This window comes from Dendrobates tinctorius, unplaced genomic scaffold (assembly GCF_039654945.1).
Source record: "Dendrobates tinctorius isolate UK_male_01 unplaced genomic scaffold, ASM3965494v1 ptg000051l, whole genome shotgun sequence".
Classification (NCBI taxonomy): domain Eukaryota; kingdom Metazoa; phylum Chordata; class Amphibia; order Anura; family Dendrobatidae; genus Dendrobates; species Dendrobates tinctorius.
The window spans coordinates 25,530,537-25,544,896 of NW_027361719.1; the positions used below are offsets into that span (position 1 = coordinate 25,530,537).

The 14,360-nt window shown below is 45.6% G+C and overlaps 1 protein-coding gene across 1 annotated transcript in view; it reads left to right on the plus strand.

Moving 5' to 3' along the window:
* The first annotated feature begins 639 nt into the window (after positions 1-639).
* LOC141091341 (retinol dehydrogenase 7-like) overlaps positions 640-14,360 on the plus strand; it is a 227,040-nt gene continuing 213,319 nt past the window's right edge. Inside the window, exon 1 of the mRNA XM_073576874.1 lies at positions 640-774. The gene's annotated coding sequence lies outside the window, so the exon portion shown is untranslated. The remainder of the gene's footprint in view (positions 775-14,360) is intronic.

The following is a 14,360-nucleotide window of genomic DNA, read 5'->3' on the forward strand; positions in this document are numbered from 1 at the left end:
GAAACAAAATACAACAATGTTTTGATAAAACATTCATTTTATTGAATAATATTTAAAAAAAAAAATATTGAGTAGTACAGTTTAAGTAGGCATACAGACAACAAGGAAAATTAGTGGGTGAGCTAATCAAAAAATAAATATAGCAACAAAATGTGTGAATATTTATATAAAGAAATATGCAAAAAATAAATCAAAATGACATAATATTGCATGTCAACTGACAGTCTGTTGTTGCTTGCATACATGTATATAGAAAGCTTTCAGAATAACAAAAATATCTAACATCACAGAGTAATTAAAAGGTCCTCTTCAAAGAGCCTTAACAGTAACAATAATTGTGATAAAAAAGCAATAGCAGATGATAAGCACAAGTAGGGGGATATATCCAGTATGCGGTCAACAGTAAAACATAAATATGATCAGCCCACCCACCAAGAGATCCAACACGTTTCACAATTTTTTTTTATATTATTGAAAAAAATTAATGTTTTATCAAAACATTATTGTATTTTGTTTCCTGGCACATTTCTCTTTTTATGGTTACTTTTGATTTAGTAGAGCAGAACGGGTTCAGGTGCCAGGAATGATGGGAAAGTGATGGGCGGGATCATTCCCATCCTCCAATTCAGGAGGCTCAGCTGGAGTTAAAAGGGCAGCAGAGCTGCTCATAGCTGCCTAGTTGTGGAGGTGTAAACACCTGTCTGAAACTTAGGTCTGATTGAAGAACCTGCAGGACATTAATCTGCTTTGCCAGTGGCTGAACGCTACCTGAAAGTGAGTGTATCCCTACAATACATCTTTTGCTGTACTTTTTACATTAAAAAACATGTTGTGTCACATTAAGTGTGATTATATCTGAGAGCTTAAGGCTATTGTTCCCGCAATGAGCATTTGGTGTGTTTTTTATGTCAAAGGCTTGCAGCATTCCTCCTCCTATTAGTTAGATTAGGTTATTTGCGTGCTTCTTTTACATGCATTTTTATCTTGTTTTGGCACTGATGTTTTTGCCTCTTTTTGGTATGTCATGTTTTTGATACTTCTTACATTGGACAAAATGTTATTGATACAGTCATGTGTGGTTTACATTTGATTTTAAGGAAATTCTACATCAAAAATGCACTACAATTGCATCTAATGCAATGCTATGAGGAAATTCCACACACTGCTCTTTGAACCTGAAAGAGAAATTGATATGTTGCCAAATTCAAAACGCCCCACAGGTCACTTTAATACTGCATAAAATAAGCACAAATGTGCATGAGATTTTTCATTTTTAATGTGCCATCCATAAAAGAAAGTGTGTATATACAGTACAGACCAAAAGTTTGGACACATCTTCTCATTCAAAGAGTTTTCTTTATTTTCATGACTATGAAAACTGTAGACTCACTCTGAAGGCATCAAAACTATAAATTAACACATGTGGAATTATATAATTAGCAAAAAAAAGTGTCAAACAACTGAAAACACTGTATGTCTTATATTCTAGGTTCTGCAAAGTAGCCACCTTTTGCTTTGATTACTGCTTTGCACACTCTTGGCATTCTCTTGATGAGCTTCAAGAGGTAGTCACCGGAAATGGTTTTCACTTCACAGGTGTGCCCTGTCAGGTTTAATAAGTGGGATTTCTTGCCTTATAAATGGGGTTGGGACCATCAGTTGTATTGTGCAGAAGTCTGGCGGATACACAGCTGATAGTCCTACTGAATAGACTGTTAGAATTTGTATTATGGCAAGAAAAAAGCAGCCAAGTAAAGAAAAACGAGTGGCCATCATTAATTTAAGAACTGAAGGTCAGTCAGTCCGGAAAATTGGGAAAACTTTGAAAGTGTCCCCAAGTGCAGTGGCAAAAACCATCAAGTGCTACAAAGAAACTGGCTCACATGAGGACCGCCCCAGGAAAGGAAGACCAAGAGTCACCTCTGCTGCGGAGGATAAGTTCATCCGAGTCACCAGCCTCAGAAATCACAGATTAACAGCAGCTCAGATTAGAGACCAGGTCAATGCCACACAGAGTTCTTGCAGCAGACACATCTCTACAACAACTGTTAAGAGGAGACTTTGTGCAGCAGGCCTTCATGGTAAAATAGCTGCTAGGAAACCACTGCTAAGGACAGGAAACAAGCAGAAGAGACTTGTTTGGGTTAAAGAACTCAAGGAATGGACATTAGACCAGTGGAAATCTGTGCTTTGGTCTGATGAGTCCAAATTTGAGATCTTTGGTTCCAACCACCGTGTCTTTGTGTGACGCAGAAAAGGTGAACGGATGGACTCTACATGCCTGGTTCCCACCGTGAAGCATGGAGGAGGAGGTGTGATGGTGTGGGGGTGCTTTGCCGGTGAAACTGTTGGGGATTTATTCAAAATTTAAGGCATACTGAACCAGCATGGCTACCACAGCATCTTGCAGCGGTATGCTATTCCATCAGGTTTGCATTTAGTTGGACCATCATTTATTTTTCAACAGGACAATGACCCCAAACACACCTCCAGGCTGTGTAAGGGCTATTTGACCAAGAAAGAGAGTGATGGGGTGCTACGCCAGATCATCTGGCCTCCACAGTCACCAGACCTGAACCCAACCGAGATGGTTTGGGGTGAGCTGGACCGCAGAGTGAAAGCAAAAGGGCCAAGTGCTAAGCATCTCTGGGAACTCCTTCAAGACTGTTGGAAGACCATTTCCAGTGACTACCTCTTGAAGCTCATCAAGAGAATGCCAAGAGTGTGCAAAGCAGTAATCAAAGCAAAAGGTGGCTACTTTGAAGAACCTAGAATATAAGACATATTTTCAGTTGTTTCACACTTTTTTTGTTAATTATATAATTCCACATGTGTTAATTCATAGTTTTGATGCCTTCAGAGTGAATCTCCAATTTTAATAGTCATGAAAATAAAGAAAACTCTTTGAATGAGAAGGTGTGTCCGAACTTTTGGTCTGTACTGTATATATGTGCATAAAATATATATTACACACTACTGGTACCCTTCTGTTAACCCACATATGTCTTACTCTGGTCTGTGGGGTGAGTATATTTGGCCACGCGACACTAACCCCCTGTCTAGCATCGCTATTTTGAACTTTATCGGCATCCTGGATGGATATGCTGCATGGGGCCCATTATACTGTATGGATGTCTATGTGGGGCCCATTATACCTTATGAATGTCTATATGGAGCCCATTATACTGTATGTGGGGAATCGTACTGTGATGGGGTCACCATACTTTGCCTTGGGTGTTGAGGGGGGGTACAGTAGGTTCATCATACCAAGTGTGTGGAGAGTACTGAGGAGGAATTCACTGTGGGGGTATCCTGTGTTTGGGGGGCACTTTTGTTGGCATCATACTTTATTTATTTTTTTTATCCTTTGTTATTATTTAAATTAGGCCATTGGGCCATATTGTTTCTACTGCTCTTACATAACCTATATTAATCCAATATTTTATTCGTAGATCTATTAATTAAAATGAACTTTGTTTGTTGGACAACTCCTCTAAGTTTGTTTCCATATGAAAAGATTAATTGTTGTATTTGTAGTTTTGAGGAAATAACTATGGAACACTTCAACCCCTTCATCCCGAAGCCTGTCTTCCCCTTTCCTGACAAGGCCATTTTCTTCAGTTCTGACCACTGTCACTTTATGAGGTGATAACTCTGGAACGCTTCAATGGATCCCACTGATTTTGAGATTGTTTTCTCATAACATATTGTACTTCATGCTAGTAGTAAAATTTCTTTGCTATGACTTGTGTTTATTTGTTGAAAAAAATCATAAATTTGGCAAAAATTTTAAAAATTTAGCAATTTTCAAACTTTTAATTTTTATGCCGTTAAATCAGAGTCATGTCACACAAAATAGTTAATAAATAACTATAAATGAAAAAAAAAATAAGCACATGTCTACTTTACATTACCACAATTTTGTAAGCATAATTTTTTTTCTTATAAGGATTAAAAGTTGACCAGTGAGTTCTCATTTTACAACAGAATTTGCAAAACAATTTTTTTTTAGGGGCCACATCACATTTGAAGTAACTTTGATGGTTCTATATGACGAAAAATACCCAAAAGTGACACCATTCTAAAAACCGCATCATCTCAAAGTGCTCAAAACCTGATTTTCGCAAGGGTAACAGGAAAAAATGGACCCCAAAAGTTGTTGTGTAATTTCTCCTAAGTACGCCGATACCCCATATGTGGAAGAAAACCACTGTTTGGGCGCACAGTAGGGCATGGAAGAGAACAAGTGGCGTTTTGGAATGCAGATTTTGATGTAATAGTCTGAGGGTATCATGTTGCATTTGGAGAGCTCCTGATGTGCCTAAACAGTGGAAACCCCCCACAAGTGACCCCATTTTAGAAACTACACCCCTCAAGGAATTTATCTAGAGACATAGTTTTATAGTAATGATTATAATGCTTTTGGTTTTACTGGTGTATGAATTTATAATGTAGTGTTATGTGTAAGTAACAAAAGATGTTATTGCAGCAGATGCTCAGCTGTGACACAGCACACACAGGCTGTACTGGATATTTTTTTTTTTTTGTTTGTTTGTTTAATACATAGAGTTGCTATACTGAGTAATTAGTGATGTCTTTTACAAACTTATTTTGTGTGGACAAGGAGGCGATAATCTGTGTAGGTGTTGTTATTTCTTGTTGGCTGTCTCACACTTGATTTTGTAATGAATGTAAATCAATCATGTCAAGTAACAAGTGTACATGGTTTTGCTTAATGGAATGGGTATATAAAGATGTTTTTATGTATTGTTCATCATATGCCTATGACTAAGAACTTTGTTCAAAACACGTCAGGCGTTAAGGAGCTGCGTCCCTGCTGCAAGATCTTTCTTGACATGAAAATAAAATATTTATTGAAGATTTCAATGAAGAGATGCTTGGTGATGGAACTTTTTTCATCCTTTTTTGCTATTGCTAATGAGTGGTATCCAGCCACTTGTTCCTGGCACATGTGTTCATTTGCATTCTGGGGAGGCACCACTTGTCCCTTTCCCTGTTCCCAGTATGATGTTATGGGTAAGTGTCGCGGTCATGCGGGCTGGGGGTTCTCGGTAGCCAGGCAGGCAGTCTAACAGGGATGTCACAGTGGTGAATGCCCAGCACCGTGGGCCTGACCAGACAAGTGAAAGGGGAGAACTTACAGGGGATAATAGTTTATGGTTTTATCGTGATGCTAGCTGAGGTGTCTGGCCAGGGATGGCCAGCGCTGCAAGTGGGGTCCCCAGGAGAAAGATGGTAATGCAGCAAGATAGATCACTCCCCTCAGCAGGAGCATGTCCCTGGGGCGATGATGGGGGTTGTAGTGAGCAGTGCAGCAGAAAGAAGCAAGGAGGCAAAGTCATACAGTCTTTCACCTTTACTGATAATGGGTGTAGGTTGAATCCAGGGGTTCTGGTTACCAGGTACAGAATCTGGATAGTCTGGAAGCAGCTGGAGTCCACTCCATTGAGTTGGTAGGATAAGCCTTCCTTTCTGTGGCCGTCTGTTTGGAGATTCAACAGCTTATTATGAACTGATCTGTACTCCCTGCTTGTCTGTGCGTCTGTGATTCTCTGTTTTAAGTGATTAGTGTCTGGCGCCATCAAAAATTGCAATGAGTTCAAATTCATGGACCTGTGACTATGAGGAAATTACACTCAAGTGGATTCTCCGTGGTTTAGTCCTCTCATCTCTAATAGCATATATACATTTTTCACTGGACTGATGGTCTACGAAAAAAAACAATGGTCACGTGCGAGTTTTGTCTGATTAGCAGACCAAAATCATCCATTCAAGGGAATAGATCTGGAAAAAAAAAGTCAGCACATGGATAATAAAAATCAAAAAACTAACTGTCACATGCAAACATAAATTAGGTGTGAATAGGTGCCTACCTAGAGTCGCCAACTCATATACAAATAAGGCAGCACACTGCAGCGCTATAGCATGCAAAAATGGTACATGAAAATTGAATTGCATTACTGCACTAGAATATGAAAAATTGAGAATGCTTAGCGCGTAAATTGGCCAAATCAGGTGTACCTGGTAGCCACGATAAGGAGATTATCGTATACCAGGACCTAACAATGCCAATCCTCTCCTATGCAAATTGCCTCTTCAGAGAGCAAGAGGACTTGAACTCTATAGCGCCACCTGTTGGCAGTAGCAATCCTCTCCTAGACAATCTATAACTCTATGGGAACCTAATTTGAATTCTCCCCTAGACTAAAGTCTAATATCTTCGTGGAGGGGTAGTGATCCTGCTGAGTTTAAAAACACCTGAGGCTAAGGGGCGAAGTGCTCAGTCAGAAGGCCTATGCATACAAATCAAAAAATCACAGCAGGATCACTACTCCTCCATGAAGATATTATAATTTAGTTTAGGAGAGAATTCGCATTAGGTTCCCATAGAGTTGTAGACTGTCTAAGAGAGGATTGGCATTGTTAGGTCCTGGTATACAAGAATCGGCTTACTGTGGCTACCAAGTACACATGAATTGGCCAATTTATATGCTAAGCATTCTTAATTTTTCATATTTCTAGTGCAGTAATGCAATTCAATTTCTCTAATCCTCTCCACGACAGCACACAGGAGGTTGCCTCCCCATCCTAATTAGGGACAGGAAATAAGAGGTTAAATTGCGGCAAATCCTGGAGTCCTACCTGGAAGCTGGGCAGCCGGGGGCGATCGTCCCGGACCTTCCTCCCCGGACACCACTCCTGCCGCTGGCAGGACCCGCATCATCCTCCGGCGCCCTGGCAATGCTGGATGGTCTTAAATGGGCTGGGGGCCTCCCGTAGCTCACCAGCCCAGGATCCGCTCCCCCCGCATGCCGCATGCCCGCTCCCAAGCCCAACGGCATGCACCGGAAGTGACGTTCACCTCCGGGTCTGAAGGCGCAACGTCACTTCCGCCTTGCGAAGTTTGAAAATCAAAAAAAAGAGAAACAGGTGGCACCAGGATCCGAGAGGGAGTGATCTCATCCGATTGGATGAGGTAAGGAAATGCTGGATCTCGGTTCCTATTTATGGACCCTGATGGAAGACTCCATAAGGTAGGACTAACGTCTGCATGATGGATGCGTCTTCCCTGAAAGCTCCTTCTGCAGATCCCAGCACAAACCCTGGCCCAGTAAGTACACTTGGAAAAGGGTATACCCTTTTTGGTTTAGGACCCATTCTTAAGGGCCCCCCTCCTTTTCTCTCTTTCAGGGAGACAAGGATCCTGCACCAAAAACGGAAGAAAAACCTACAAGCCACAAATGTGCCATCTGTAGGAAAAAACTCCCCTCGATTATAAAAAGACCTTGTGCCAACAATGCACGGCAAAAATCGTCCAGGAGGAACAACCATCCCTGATAGAGGAAGTAAGAGGGATAGTGCGACAGGAGATCCAGTCATCCCTGGCTACCTTTTCCTAGACATTCGGGGGGGTCCCTCAACCTCAAGGAAGAGGAAATATGCCCCTGAGGACATCTCAGATTCCGAACCCGAATCATCGGTTTCAGCGGATTGGAAGGAAGAGGGTGAATTAACCCCAACTCAGACAGAAGATGATAAGAAATGGTTCTTTTCCTCAGACGATATGGAGGAACTACTCTCAGTGGTTAGGAACACGATGGGAGTAGAAGAAGATAGACCACCCCGCTCGGTGCAGCATGATCTATTTAGCAGCCTGAAGTCCAGGAAGAAAATGGTTTTCTCTATCCATGATAATATCCAGAATCGTATCTTGGAAGAATGGGAATTCCCAGAAAAGAAGCTACGTTTCCCGGGCGAAATCAAAGATCGATTTCCCCTGGATGAAGAAGCTGCAAAGCCTTGGACTGAGATTCCGAAAGTAGATATCCAGGTACCTAGAGTAGCTAAAAAAAACTACACTACCCTTCGAGGACTCCTTGCAGCTCAAGGACCCGCTTGACCGAAAAATGGATAGTCTACTAAGGAAGTCCTGGGAAGCCACAGCAACTTCCTTAAAAACAAATGTTGCATCGGCCTGTGTAACTAGAACCCTATACCTCTGGCTTCAGCAGTTAGAGGACCATATTAAAAGGGGAACTCCGAGGGAAGATCTTCTAACCTCTCTACTGCTTCTACAGAAGGCAGCAGGCTTTTTAGAGGACTCCTCGGCAGAATCGATCCGTATTGTGGCAAGAACATCCGTACTTTCCAACACCACCCGAAGGGCCTTATAGCTGAAAATGTAGAGTGGAGATATCCTATCGAAATCAAAATTGTGCTCTATTCCATTCAAGGACGAATATGTATTTGGTCCAGCACTGGACGAACTATTACAGAAGGTGACCGACAAGAAGAAAAATCTTCCCGAGCCGAAACCACCCAAGAAAAAGCCCTATCACCCACCCCAGGCTTAAACCCCTCAATAGAGGGGTAAAGGAAAAACAGGGTGATGGAGCTACCCTAAAGGCGGAAGAGGCAGGAATATTTTTCACGACACCCACTCAGACAGAGATAAGAAATGATGCCAAGCAGGAAGGGGGCAGAATCGCAAGCTACTTCCCGAGCTGGCAGAAGATAACTACAGATTGAAGAATCCTAGGCTTGGTCAGATGGGGAGTAAAAATAGAATTCCTCTCCAGCCCCTCTCAAAACCTGAAAGTAATACACCTTCCTTCGGCAAGGCTTCAAAAAGTTCTGCATTCGGAACTCCAAAAGATGCTATCATCGGTGGTAATCTCACCAGTTCCAGAACCGGAGCAGGGTCAAGGCCACTACTCCCGGCTGTTCTTAGTGAAAAAGCCAAGTGGGAAATACTGGGTCATCATCAACCTAAAGAAGCTGAACCAACATGTCCGGTACAAACGCTTCAAGATGGAATCGATAAAGACCACGATACCATTGTTCGGAGAAGACTTTGCCATGGCCACCATAGATCTCCAAGAGGCCTATTACCACATACCCACCCATCCATTCATCTCATTGGTGATATCTAAGGTACGCAGTCACTCTAGACAAAGAAGTTCACCACTTCCAGTTCAGAGTTCTGCCCTTCGGCATATCTGTGGCACCCTCGAACATTTACAAAAATGACGGCAGAAGTGGTAGCATTCTTCAGAGGAAAGGACACATGTGTCGTCCCTTACCTGGACGACCTCCTGGTCATGGCTCCCTCCAACACCACTCTAAGACAACACCTGCAATTAGTCCTGCAGACCCTGGCATCCTTAGGCTGGATGGTAAATTGGGAAAAATCAAACCTGAATCCCTCAACCAGGAAGGTCTTTCTAGGGATCCTCCTAGATTCCCAGAACCAAATATCTGTTAGGCATCAGGTTCCGGGCACTGCACAGCAGGAATCCTATGCCTTGCCGTCGACGGTCTCCCATTCTTCTTCGGCCGCAGTGGAGCATGCTCAGCAGACTCCTCGATCCCAGCGTTCTGCTCACAGCAGCATTGTGGGCTCGGTTGCTGCTGTCACCTCTGGTCCATTTATGACAATGCAGCCTGGCCAGCAGCAAAAGACTCCAGAGTCTAAGTCCTTCCTTTACTCCACTGAGCATGCTCGTGGGACGATCTCCCATTGGGGATCGGGAGTCACATGCTCAGGTCCTTCTCCAGTTCTGATTGAACCATCAGGAGGATCAGGAAGGTCCCAGAAAGACATGGCTATAAAAGGTTCGCATGGCCGACCCGCCATGCGCTATGATAGACTATGAGGCTATAGTGCTTAGTGTATGTGTGATGATGGATGAATGAGACTGGTAACTGACGCATTATAATTCCCCCTCCTTGGATATTACGTATGAGTTAGGGTTAGGAATCGGAGTCAGCACCGTAGCTCTGACACTGCTTAGTGTCGCAGTGTGTCTCCTCATCACCCACTAGCGCCCTGGGTGTCGGCCAGTACAGGCCTCCTGGACCACTGCTACTGCAGCGTCTGCCAGAGTAGCACCGTATGTGCGCTTTCCAGCACCGTTGACAGGCTGGTTAGTGGCGTCCGTTAGGGCAGACATTGCACCTGCTCCAAGCGGTAGTTCACATTACCATGACCTGTGACTTTAACAGGTTGCGGTTGTTCGCCGGATGGTGTGAATTACGTGAAGTAATGGAGTTCGTACTTGCTAGCACCGGGTTAGTGGTTACCCATCGGTGTCCGGCTTTCCCCTACACGCCTTCTCCTCATTGTTTAGCAGCAGTTAGTCATCACTGCAAGGTGGGCCCCGGGCTGTGAATGCACCTCATATACTGTTCCATCTTTATTATTTGGTGCGTTCCGCCAGCCCGTAACAGTATCCTTTCTTCCATCCACCAAGCAGGTAGGCGTGAGATCAAAAGTTTGGACTCTAAAAAGTCAAAAAACAGTGACCATAAGGTTTGCCATGTCAACATTAGGCTCAATGTCTTCTTGCATCCAAGCGGTCCCCTGGGCCCAGGCCCATTCAAGGATACTCCAGAGATATATCCTATCCCGCTGGAACAAGACCCGGAGACCCTCAACATGAGAATCTCCCTACCCCAGCTTGTAAAGCTGTCTCTCAACTGGTGGCTCAACCAGGGAAACCTAGCAAAAGGGACACCCTGGATACAATACCCCGTGACGTCAATCACAACAGACGCCAGCAAACGCGGTTGGGGAGCAATATCGCCTCAGGGAGTCTTCCAGGGACTCTGGCCCTAAGACATGGAAAAACAGTCTTCCAATTACAGAGAACTGAGAGTGGTAGAAGAAGCCCTAAAGGCAGCGGAAACATCAGTCCAGGGAACCCATGTCCGGATGTACTCCGACAATATGACCACCGGGGGCCATCTACATCATCAGGGCAGCACAAAATACGGAAGCCTGCAAATTAGATTCAGCACGAATATTCGGCTGGGCAGAGCACCATCTCCAGTCCCTATCAGCTCTCCTCCTGAGAGGATCCGACAACATCGAGGCAGACTTCCTAAGCAGGACAGACAAAGATCCAGGAGGATGGAGCCCCAATATGAGAGTATTCCATACCATAACCAAAAAATGGGGTCTCCCACAGGTAGACCTATTCGTGAACCGGGAGAATGAAAAACCAAAGCAGTACTTCTCCATAGGTCCAAATGAAAAACATTCAAGGGTGGATGCCTTCGCTCACCTGTGGAACTTCAGACTGGCATACACCTTTCCACCAATTCCCCTAATACCAATAACTCTGCAAAAGGTCAGGACAGACGGGGTCAAAACTATCCTGATCGCCCCTCTCTGGCCAAAAAGGAGCTAGTTCGGAGCCCTGAAACTAATGAACTCAGAGGGTCCTCTGATCCAGCCTTTGGACCGCGACCTTCTACATCAAGGTCCCATCGTTCACCCGGCTCCCCACAGCTTAAGCTTGGCAGCCTGGCTTCTGAAACCACAATCCTGAAAGCCAGAGGCCTCTCAGATGCAGTGATATCCACCTTGCCAAGGAGTAGGAAACCAATAACAAACGCCATATACTCCAAGATATGGAAGACATTCTCAGCATGGTATGGATCCACTCCCATTAATCCCTTCCACCCAGACTTAGCAAAGATCCTAGATTTCCTACAATACGGCTTATCCAAGGGACTAAAACCAAGTACCTTGAGGGGCCAAGTATCAGCCCTAAGTTCTTACTTCGACCAAAACCTAGCAGAGCATCGTTGGATCAGAAGATTTATGTCAGCAACTTCCAGAATCTGTCCAAATAAGTCCAGCATGGTCCCAACTTGGGAATTGAATATAGTACTAAAGGGTCTAATGAGCCCTCCATTTGAACCTATCGACCAGACCCAGATAGATAAACTATCCTGGAAAACAGCACTACTCGTAGTCCTTACTATGGCAAGAAGGGTGGGCGAAATTCAGGCTCTGTCCATCAGAGAGCCTTATCTAAGAATTCTGGACAATAGACTAATTTTCTGGCTAGACCCTTCATTTGTGCCAAAAGTGTCTTTGGATTTCCACAGGTCCCAGGAAAAAATACTGCCCTCCTTCTGTGATAACCCGAAGGAGGAGAGGGAAGTAGAATTCCATTCTCTGGACGTCCGGCGAGCAGTCCTGTTCTATTTGGAAGAAACAAATCTCTGGAGGAAAGATCAGAATCTCTTTGTTCAGTATGGCGGACCGAACAAAGGGAAAAAAGCGTGCAAAAGCTAACCTAGCTAACTGGATCAAGAAAGCAATCGTGACCGCTTATAAAAATCAGGATCTACCTCCTCCGGTATCCTTGAAAGCCCACTCCACTAGAGCTGTCTCCGTCTCCTGGGCAGAAAAGGCTAATGCATCCATTGAGCAGATCTGCAAGGCTGTGACCTCGTCTTCAGTCCATACCTTCATGAGGCATTATAGATTAGATGTTATGTCAGTATGAGATCTAGCCGTTGGCAGGAAAGTCCTGCAAGCCGTGGTCCCTCCCTAAACCATTATTCTTTGGTATACCTCCTGTGTGCTGTCGTGGAGGGGATTAGAGAAAATAGAACTACACTTACCGGTAGTTGGGTTTCTAAGACCCTCCACGACAGCACGGGTAATTTCCCCCCTAACAAATTTTGTTCATGTGACTTAGAGTGAATGCTTGAAATGTTATTTATTCATATAAGTCACATGAATAAAATTTGTTAGGGGGGGAAATTACCCGTGCTGTCGTGGAGGGTCTTAGAAACCCAACTACCGGTAAGTGTAGTTCTATTTTTCATGTCAAGTGAGGCCGTACTGGGCCGCAGGCCATAAAAGGTAGGCTGTCATGACAGGGTCGAGAGGGATAGAAGAAGCTGCGCACGGTGGTTAGGGTGAGGTATGGTAAGGGGTTAATTAGTTGTGCAGAGTTGAGTGGGTTGGGTTTGGTAGGTAGAAGGGTCAAAAAGAAGGGGAGGAACAGGCTGTGTATAAATAAGGGGAGCCATCTTAGAATGACAACCATTTTAGGTACCCTTTAGTAGCAGTAGGAATCTTTGAGATACCTGCTAACACTGATATTAAATCCGTTCTTCAAATGCTGAGGGATGCCGTGATGTTCCAGATGCTGAGGGACAATGGCTGCAGGCTTCTGTTCCCCTCAGCCCCATCATGAAGAACGCCGGCCACGGAAGAACTAGGCCTCCAGTGTGCCTCAGTCCGGAGGCCACCCCTCGGTCCGGTGCCTCATTAGAAGCCCCAACAGGGCCCCTCCGGCGCAAGCTGCGGGCTGCAGGCCAAGGAGCTCACAGCCAGAGAGCTGGGAGGAATCCAACGGTATGGCGGGGCCTACATCAGGGGGAGGTGTCGGCCTCCTCCTCTTCAGCTGCGGCGGCAGGGATGCAGGATCCGGGGCCAGGTACGGTGGGTGCCCATCCTGGAACGGGTCCCGCACTGCGTGTTCAGGGGAATCTGTTAGCCGACGGGGGTCTGCGGTGCAGGCCTCTCAACAGAGAGGCGTCAGAAGATGAGGAGAGTTAGCCGTGCCCACCGGCCGGGATCCTGTGCGGCCGGCGGAGAGGACATGGATGGCAGGTCTGTGGGCGTGGCAGGGCAGTGGCAAGGCGCAGCACCCATTCAGCGGTGGCACTCAGAGGGGTCGGGAGGACAAAGGCCTGTTTCACAGGCGCTTCATCGCGGTGAGCAAAGCGGCGGTAGCCCCGCCCACTCACCTACCTCAGTGTTTCTTTCAAAATTATGGCGGGCAGCAACCAGCTGGCCTTGGGGGGTGGGAGGGACAGAGCTTGAGAGGGCAGTCGAGTGTGGAAATAGCCCAGGATAGCGGGCAGCTCACAGCTGGCCTGGAGGGGAGGGAGGGGTGAGCCTACAGTGGGCAATGGAGCTCTGAGGGAGCTCAAGTTGTTGGGCAGCATACGGCTGGCCCAGGGTGGAGGGAGGTACGGGGCTGCAGTGGGCATCAAAGCCGAGTAGGTTCATAGGATGTCGGGCAGCAACCGACTGGCCTAGGGGGAGGGACGGGGCTGCAGCGGGAACCAGGGCAGCACTCGGCTGGCCTATCGGGGCTCATTACAGAACGCCAGTCGTCAATGCAGGATGCAACTTAACACGGCGAGAATGGCGCCGATTCGTCGCGTCTGGATGCCGGATCTTCGGCTGCTAGTTTCACAGCACCCAGGCAGCTAGGTGAGACTTATCAAGATACTAATGTTAACCCTTCTTTGACTTCCATTGTTAATAGGGACAGTGTTGAATATGTAGGGGAGGCTAGTTGTACTATGGGGTTGCTGTTACATGGCTTATATGATTTAGTTCGTTGGTCTCGAGATGGGGTTTCGCCTGCGTCAGCATGGCTGGGTGGTGATAGGGACAGAGGCACTTTCAGAGGTGACTGCAGTCAGTTTGGCGAGGACCGCGACGGCGGCTTTCGAAGAAGTTGGGTGTCCGGGGTTGAGTATGAGGTAGTTCAGGTCGATGATACGGTTAAAGAAAAGGT